The following is a 7713-nucleotide window of genomic DNA, read 5'->3' as shown; positions in this document are numbered from 1 at the left end:
GAGAGAGTTTCAATTACAGTAAAGAAGACTTCAGGGTACCCAAGAAAGTCAAGCAAGCACCAGGACCGTCTCCTAAAGAGGATGCAGCTATGGGACCGGGTCACCACCAGTGCAGAGCTTTCTCAGGAATGGCAGAAGGCAGGTGTGAATGTACCTGCACGCACAGTGAGGCAAAGTCTGTCCTTGAAGTTTCTCTTGGAGAGAAGTGGATTCTTTGCTGCCCTTCTTGACACCAAGCCATCCTCCAAAAGCCATTGCCTCTCTGTGCATGCAGAAAATATGGACAATGCTTTTTCCAGCATGATGGAGCACCATGTCACAAGGCAATAGCAATAACCAAGTGGCTCAGTGAACAAAACATTGAAACTTTTGGTCCATGGCCAGGAATCTCACAAGATCTCAATCCCATTGAGAACTTGTGGTAAGTTATCAAAAAGAGGGTGGACAAACAAAAACACAGAAACTGCGATCAACTCCAAGCACTGATTAGGCAAGAATGGGTTGCCATCAGTCAAGATTTTGCCCAGAAGCTGATATCCAGCACGCCAAGGTAAATTGCAGAAGTCTTAAAAAATATGGGTCAACACTGTAAAACACTGTCTTTGCATAAACTAGATGCATTTGTGAGTAAAAAGTAAAAAAAAAAAAACCTTATGAAATGCTTATAATTGTACTATACCATATATTCATCTGACAAAAGGACTTTAAAAAACTGAGGCAGTAAACTTTGTGAAAACCAAAATTTGTGTCAGTCTCAAAACATTTGGCCACAACTGTATGATGCTTTGTGTTCATAATTAATCTGTAATATGAAGATTCACGTTCTGTGTGTGTATGTTTGTCTTTTAAAGGGAGTACATGCCGGTATGCTTGGCCTGACCTTCATCGCACTGGAACAGAAACAATGCAAGGACTGCTAGCCCCTGAAGAAATAGCAACCCACCTGTTTGAGACCAGGCAGAAATGTAATTGAAATATTGCATGTCTTTTTCTTTTTTTTTTGTGAGTTGGGCAAGTCTTCTTTGTCTCTGATGACCTATGAAGGGTGGCAACACCCATGTTAGGATCTTTTGTCTGAAGTGCCTTCTTTGGAGATTGTTTATGCTGAATTAATGCATGTGAGCGCTAAAACCTTCTAAGACTTTGTGTTTCTTGATCAAGGCTAAAGAACACTTGTATCTACCACAGAGGTCCTTCAGAAGCATCTGCAGCCCAATCTATGGATGAAGCAGTGGAGTACATGGGGGTGGATGCACATGCACAAGATGTAATCAACTTCAGAGATAATAAAAAAAATAAACCATTTATTAATACTGTGTGTATTTACGTAGACCCTTCAAGTTATTCTATAACATGTTTGAGCATTAGCTAGAATGTTTTAATTTGGATGTAAATAAATTCACTGTGGTTTGTTTCTGTTAGATTATGCTCCTTTTATGGCCTCTGTAAACACACCAAACACAACCACATCTCACATGGCTGCCTTTTTAACCTAACACATTTAAGAAGCAACATCTGCTGATATGCTCTGCACTCACCTACAGAGATCAGATTTGCAACAACATGTGATTTTAGCCATTAGGAATTGCTCCTTCAGCTTGTGTGTTCAAATTTCTCTGAAAATGTGCTGTTAGTAAAACTAGTCCAGTTTAGGTCTGATCTGAGCCCAGTATTCTTCAGAGTCTATTCTCTGAATATGACAGTCAGTAGTTGTCCATACTACAACTACTAATTACAACTACTTCCATTTGCATTTGTACTTGTGTGTAGTATGCATGATTCTTTATAAATGGATAATTTTGCTCCAGACAAAAGTCTGCATGTCTGGTAGCTTCACTTACTGTCATAAAATACCCTACATATTTTGCAAGGTATTTTATCTCAAGTACAGCTGGCGGACAGCACTTGCACTGCACTGCACCATCTGGGCTAAATTATCTCTTGGATTAACCACCAATCTTGTTTCCCTCCAGACTCTAATGTCAACTTTTATGATTTGATAAATACCTTTCTAGATACCTTTTCGTTCCCCCTACACCATAATAAAGCAGTTGAGTTTTTGCTGGATGTGTACCCCATGATTTTTGATGTCAGACTAGCTTGAGCTATCTTGCATTTTAGCACTTCTTCAAAGTGACTGGCAGTGATTTTACCCTGCCTTTGGTCAAGCCACAATTAACAGTTTGATTGGCCAATTGTATGTTATTTGAAGTTCATGATATTAAATGAAGAAGGAATGCCTTGCATTAATTTAAAGTTCAGTTTTTGAGAGGATGCTGTGTTTTCATCAGACAGGTGAGTAAAGGGCTTGGGGATCTTTGTGAGTTTGTGTTGTGGCATCTACAGCTAACTTACTGTGCTTTTCTGTAGTGGTATCAGACCATACTGTGTAAGGCCATCAAAATGTTCAGCTTCAGCCACCAGAATACTGCTCTGCCTGTCAGTGTGATTGTGACAGTATCACTGTTGCACCTCATTGTTGTAGAGTGCACACTCTGGGATGTCATCCTGTTGTGAAAAGGTGAACAAAATGAGATTTTGACAATACTACTATATTTATAACAACTCAGTGTAAGCTTAGCTCACCTTCAGATGCTTAAAAAGCTTATTTGGTGATACTACTGTCAGAGAAGGAATGCTGAGAAAGTTTGTTGCTCAGAGCTGCTTTGTGTTTGGTTTACAGAAGTCAGTATTGGACATTGGATTTGGATCAGTCTACAAGAATGATGCAGGTTTGCCAGTTTTATATTTTATTTAATAAAATGGGTAAGAGCACAGCAGTTTAATTCACAATGAGTACATTCAGAAAACAAAACTTTATTAGGTGGCATTGTATTTACCAACCTTTTGGAACTTTTTCAGCCGTTTTCCACAGCCACAAGAACTGTTGCAATATGTCTGCAAACTTCACTTAATCTGAGATTCATCAACTTAACTTGTTCCAACTTCACCATACACATTACTGATGCCCTCTGCACTGTAGAAACACACAGTCCCAACTTTTCCACTAAAAAAGTAAATGTATACGTCCAAACTGCGGTACGCTTTCACTCCCTCTATGGTGTAAAATTCTTCTCAAACGTATCTGGTAAAGATAATTGATCGTGTATGACTACGTTCTGTGTATATCCTATTTTCTCTGCGTTCGGGAGACTCGGAAAGTATGCGCTCGTCATTTTCATAGCCGGATATTTAAAAATGGCTGTACCGGAAACGCGAAAGAAACGGACATGCTTTGTTCTTGTTTCTTTCATTGAAACGGTCTGTAGTCAATGTATTGCTCGTACGAACAATTTCACATACATTTTTCTTTTAGCCTGTTGTCTTTATTCATTCTAAACACTTGCATTTTACACAGGTTGGTCCTTGGTATCTCTGAAAAATAACAAGGGGGTTTGTCATGCACATTATCTATTGTTTACATGTATTGATGTGGAAACCTAGACATGTTTACAACTTTAGTGCATTAATTAACCTGCCAAATAATACTGCCCTGCCTGATCTTTATGCATTTTTACTGTATATTTGAGGCCTACTTATGGTATTCAGTTCCTGTGGGGAGCCTGTCAGATGGGCCATCAAAGTTAATTTTCCACTTGGTACACTACAGAGCACAGGCCAGCTAGTTATCCGCAGAAGAGTTTAGCAAGAGCCTATTTTTATGTTCTATTCTGGCTTTCTGGTACAGGTTAGGTGCAGGTCAAGCATGGGTTGTTTGAGGTTTGCAAAATTGACAAAAAATAGACAAAGCCAGACAAACAGACTCCTGTGTGCCCTTCTAGATCAACTATCCGACCTAGGTGGACCAGTCAGCAGTCAGGAAGGACCGGTCAGCCACCAGAGGGCCAAAACCAGGAGCAACCAGCAAAAAATTCAGGGGACACATCCCCTTGAAAACCCTGGCTACCAGGACAGGGACAGCAGGAGGCTTGGTTCCAGAGCACGCCCCTTGCATCATTGGCAATGTTGTTGGCTGGGGGAGTCACAATCTTCCTCTCTGCTGCCTTATTGGGACAGGGGCCAGCACAACCATGGGGGTGGCCCCTAGCACACCACATGTAGAGGGGCATTGGGCAGGCGTGAGAGATCAGCGGGGGACACCTCCCACAGTCAGGTGTCATGGGGGAGTAGTAGTCTGGTTCCTCATCATCAGAGAAGTGAGGAGGTGATCCATCGGGGCTTTCAAATCTGCCTGGACTGGCATCAGGCAAGGACCAGTATAGAAAAACAGAAAAGGAACTTTATTGATAACAACAACTTATACAACAAAAAAGCCACCTCAAGAAAAAAAGAAAAATAAACTTTTTTCATCTGAAAACCTTAGGTTTGTGGTGTCCTTTTATTCGCATTCTTATCTCCTTATTGTAGTATGTATGAGTGTAATGGAGGTTTCTTGTTTATGTTACAGTCTTGTAACTAGTACTATGCAGAGCACACAGAAAGTTTACATGTGGAGTTATAGTCGGAGTAGAGTTAAGCAAGCCAGAACAGATGTGCTGAGATTGTCCTCTATTTGTTTCGATTAGATTAAACACAATAGCTGCACACTGACCTAGACATTGTATGAAAATGGAATGTATTACAGATGCAATATAAATAATTTCTATCATGCAGCTATTTGCTATTCGATTTTTTGTCAAAAATAAATTTGTCACGCTTGACACAATTTGTTTTCACTAACATACCTAATCTGGATCAGATTTTTAAAATGTATTTTGGCTGAAAAGTTCATTTGGCCGAAGCAGTATAGAGCTGTGTTATTTCTATCAGTTTTAACAGACTTTTTAACCATTTTTACATCTAGCACACATATGAGGCACATTGTAACGTTTGCACTCACTACTTTTGGCTAAATTGTTCAGAACTGGTAGTTGGAAACAAAGTTTACATGTACATTTGTAGCAAAGATGTAAAGCAAAGAAGATATAGGCTACGCTGTTCACTCCGAGCTCCCCTACATGTTATTTTTAAAATCTATTTTATGCATAAAATCTATCGTATGTATACATAAGTGCTTGCACAGCAGGTGAATGACCTCTGTCATAAATGATTACATGTCAATTAGGAATATATTTATATCAATTAAACTGGGAAATATATAAATTAGGAATGCAAATAGGACAGGAATAAACATTCAAAATAGCGATTATGGCAGCAATAAATATTAATCATAATTCTATTATTGCGCTTTTGGGGAAACTGAAAGTTGTGGGTTTATAAAAAGCCATTATTTTTCAAGTGATTTTACGCTTGTGTACGCTAACTAAAAATAAATTTCAAACCTTTTAGAACAATCAAATTTTTAGTAGGGTTAAATGACATTTCTCTCTTTACTACGCTCAACTTCTGTTTTAATGTTCCTCCTTTTTTAGATAAATACATGAAAAATACACCATCGAAATTTTCTGTATAGGAAACGTTTTACAAGTTTCCTTAATAACTCTTTTCAGGAAAGCGTCAGAGTTTCTGAGCCTCTTCTCTCGAACGAAAATTAGCGGAAGAATGGTTTAAAGTATGTTTTCCGTTTTCCGTTTGATCATTTTGTTGCATTTATTTTAATGTGAACTTGACGATTTAACATCCAGCGATACTGAATGTCAAGCGAATAAACTTTACCACAATAGTAATGACCGTTTTCCGCTGATAGTGTTTGTATAGTATGAGTGAGTATAATGCTTTGAATACTTAGTTGTATGGTAAGTCGTTTAGGGCGAAATGAGTGAAACAGATATGCGCGCACGCACATTGCTTGGGCATACATATGAAACATTCGCACATACATACAAAACACATCCTCATATGCACATACTGCTTATATATAGGTTAACTTAAACTTACACATATACACTACTTGCATTTGCGTACGATAACTTGCATATTCATACACTTAGACTATTTTTTGTACGTATGTAGACGCGCGTGTGTAAAAAAAAATGAGTGCGCAAGAAAGTCATTTCATTGTAACAGGAAGGCAGATATTTAACATGTATACTGCACGCTGAGACTAAAGTGTGGAGCGATCTAGCGTTTGTTTAATTGTGAGTTATGGAAATTTGAAAATTAATTTAAGATTGCGGGTTATTGATCGGATTTAGCTACAATTAGAAATGACAAGATTATCTGATATGTTATCTTAGTAAATCATTACAACGAATGTCATTGATATTGGAAGTGTATTCTAATAAGTGATGACGACATATAAGCTCTGAATATTTATTCACATACTGTAGGCCGATTGGAGGATATTGAGAAGCTAACATGTAGCCTAATGGTATGACATAGCCACGTCATTGCCAGCAGGTCTACAGGCTACACATCATATAATCTTATAATTTCTAATTCAAATAACGATGAAACGTTTGAACGTAAAATATCTGAACATAGTTCTCGCTAGCACTGGAAGTGTATTCCAAAATTTGTTTAAAATTCTCATTAGATAATAAAGTTTTTTCTAGTGGTGGGACATCAGTATGTTGTCTGTGTCAAACAATCCATAGATTATTTCCAAAAAGTGAAGTGATTCCGATATGATTAATATGATCCCCTGCCAAAGTGTACTATGGGCTAGTATGGGAGCACTAGTATGAGTTGAACAAAATGTTGGTGGAACTACAAGAATATTCCTTCCTTAGTGTCTTTGATCTTCAATCTATCAGAATTAGATGCGGACATAAAAATGTTTTTCTTTTTTTAGAGGCCTCTCTTCACATTACATTGACGATCATGCTGTATAGATGTTAAATATCTGACTTCCTGTTAAAATGAAATTACTTCTGGGCACACTAAAAATTGTTTTACACACACGTGACCACATACATACACACAAACATAGTTAAACTCTATGTTTATGCACCAGTGAATGAATGTGCAAGTGCGTGTATACATAAGTGTAAGTTATCCTACAAAAAAATGTAGTGAAAATGCTTCAAATGTATGTGCAAATATTTCCTATGAATGCACAAGTGTTTCATATATATGTGCAAGTAGTGTGCATGTGCGCAACTGTTTCACAGTTTTCACCCTAAACGGCCTTCCATATATATGACACTGTGGGATACACCTTCTAGAAAGACGTTGCTCTGACATTATGGTGTTTATCGCTGACTTACAGTTTCAGAAAAAGCAAGTCTATCAATTCCAAAAAAATAAAAAAATAAATATGAATGGCGTTAGTTAGACATGAGCATTTTTCCTAAAAGCTGAACTATTTTTAAACTGCAACTTCTGCAGCATGATTAGACAACAATGTCTAACTTACTGCAGCTGAATGTCTGTATATGAGTGTGGGTTTGCTTCACACGTCTCCTTCATTATTGTTCGGACACTCAGGTGAAATTTACCTTATGTGAACTCTTATTAGCAATGAACTAATATGTGTATCTTTCTCAAGAGGAGTTGTGCTTGACACTGAACGTTATTTATCAGTGCTTAGATCAGCACTGTGCAGGTGGCATTAAAGCTGTATATTCACAAGCGCTTCCTCTCTCCATTTTGGTGGTGTCTTTCTCACCACATTCTCATCAGTCAGAGACCTATAGAGACAGGAGGTGGAGTTCTATTCATCAGTGCTGACGTTCTTTTGATATATATGGAAATTTTTTAAAGAACCTTCTTTGATTTGTCATTGAAGCTGTTTGATGATTTCCCCTTCCATTTCCAATAAGGTAATAGTAAGTGTGATTGGCGACTATGAGGAGCTCTCGCTCTCTATAG

The sequence above is a fragment of the Electrophorus electricus genome, chromosome 11, assembly GCF_041902795.1.
Source record: "Electrophorus electricus isolate QZ-2024a chromosome 11, ASM4190279v1, whole genome shotgun sequence".
Classification (NCBI taxonomy): Eukaryota; Metazoa; Chordata; class Actinopteri; order Gymnotiformes; family Gymnotidae; genus Electrophorus; species Electrophorus electricus.
The sequence above is the reverse complement of the archived record's forward strand: the minus strand, read 5'-3'. Positions refer to the sequence as shown.